This window comes from Colobus angolensis, unplaced genomic scaffold (assembly GCF_000951035.1).
Source record: "Colobus angolensis palliatus isolate OR3802 unplaced genomic scaffold, Cang.pa_1.0 Scaffold316, whole genome shotgun sequence".
Taxonomy (NCBI): domain Eukaryota; kingdom Metazoa; phylum Chordata; class Mammalia; order Primates; family Cercopithecidae; genus Colobus; species Colobus angolensis.
In genome coordinates, this window is record NW_012116444.1 from 720,148 (window position 1) to 721,546 (window position 1,399).

Sequence of the window (1,399 nt, forward strand, 5' to 3'; positions counted from 1 at the left end):
GCACGCGGAGGGCGGAGGGCGGCGGGCTCTAGGGGCGGTGCCACTCCGCTGACTGCCGCGCGTTCGGCCAGATTAAGTGGCTCTTATCACTGGAACCGCTCCCATCCCCACACAGAGATTGATTCACAGACGTGTTCGAGTCTTCACTCGTGCATACTACTTGCTTTGTATCTTCGGGCAGGTCGGGAAACCTCCCAGCCTCATCTGTAAAATGGGATCATAAATACTTACCGAGTACCTGGAAGTGCTCAGTAAATAGTTTTTACTATTACTGTCTCATTTCGGCGGGACACTGATCTTTTTACTCCTAGTTTACACGTAAGGAAACTGCCCGTGACCCTGCTGATTCCAGAGCCTGCTCTTTTTCCAGCACGGGGTTCTTTATCCCGTCTCTGTCTACAATCTTTCGCACACGTCAAGTCAGTGCTTTCTGGGCCTCCAACAAGGAAGCAAACGCTAGGACCCTTCAAATATTTCAGAAAGGGGCGAATTCTAGTCACTGCCTGTCCTCCCAGCCCCAATCAGCAATTTATTACTACAATTTTTTTTTTTTTTTTAAGACGGAGCTGTCTCCCAGGCTGGAGTGCAGTGAGTGAGTGGCTCGATCTCGCCTCACTGCAACCTCCACCTCCCGGGTTCAAGCAGTTCTCCTGCCTCAGCCAACCGAGTAGCTGGGATTACAGGTGCCCGCCACCACGCACGGCTAATTTTTGTACTTTTAGTAGAGGCGGGGTTTCACCATGTTGTCCAGGCTAGTATGGAACTCCTGACCTCAAGTGATCCACCGGCCTCGACCTTACAAAATGCTGGGATTACCGGCGTGAGCCACCGTGCCCAGCCTTCTTTTTCTTTTTTGAAACACGGTTTCCCTCTGTTCCCAAAGCAGAGTGCAGTAGCATGATCATAGCTCACTGCAGTAGCCTTGAACTCCTGGACTCAAGTGATCCTCCTGCCTCAGCCTCTTGAATAGCTGGGACTACAGGCATGCCACCAGGCCTGGCTAATTTTTTTTTTTTTTTCTTTTCTGTAGCGATAGGTCTGGCTATGTTGACTGCTATATTGACTGGGCTGGTCTCAAACTCCTGGCCTCAAGCCATCCTCCTGCAGCAACCTCCCAGAGACACTGGAATGACAGGTGTGAGCCACTGTGGCAGGCCAGTCTCCTGGTTGATTTCAATCTAGACACTTTAATGAGCACCAAACATGAACCAGGCAGTGGACTAGACTCAAGGATGGGCTGAATGTGTTTCCTGTTGTTCAAGCAAGCAGAGGGCAAATGAGGCCCATGTACGAGTAGCCAAAAGTAACATTGGGTGGCTCACGCCTGTAATCCCAGCACTTTGGGAGGCCGAGACAGACAGATCATTTGAGGTCAGGAGTTCGAGACCAGCCTGACCAA

The 1,399-nt window shown here is 51.0% G+C and overlaps 2 protein-coding genes across 2 annotated transcripts in view; one reads left to right on the forward strand and one right to left on the reverse strand.

The window, feature by feature from the left end:
• PGAM1 (phosphoglycerate mutase 1 (brain)) overlaps positions 1–1,399 on the reverse strand; it is a 13,876-nt gene that overhangs the window by 7,145 nt on the left and 5,332 nt on the right. The window lies entirely within an intron of this gene.
• The window catches only part of RRP12 (ribosomal RNA processing 12 homolog (S. cerevisiae)), an 85,033-nt gene continuing 83,811 nt past the window's right edge, over positions 178–1,399 (forward strand). The window contains exons 1-2 of the mRNA XM_011951193.1: positions 178–251; positions 1,031–1,137. The gene's annotated coding sequence lies outside the window, so the exon portion shown is untranslated. The remainder of the gene's footprint in view (positions 252–1,030; positions 1,138–1,399) is intronic.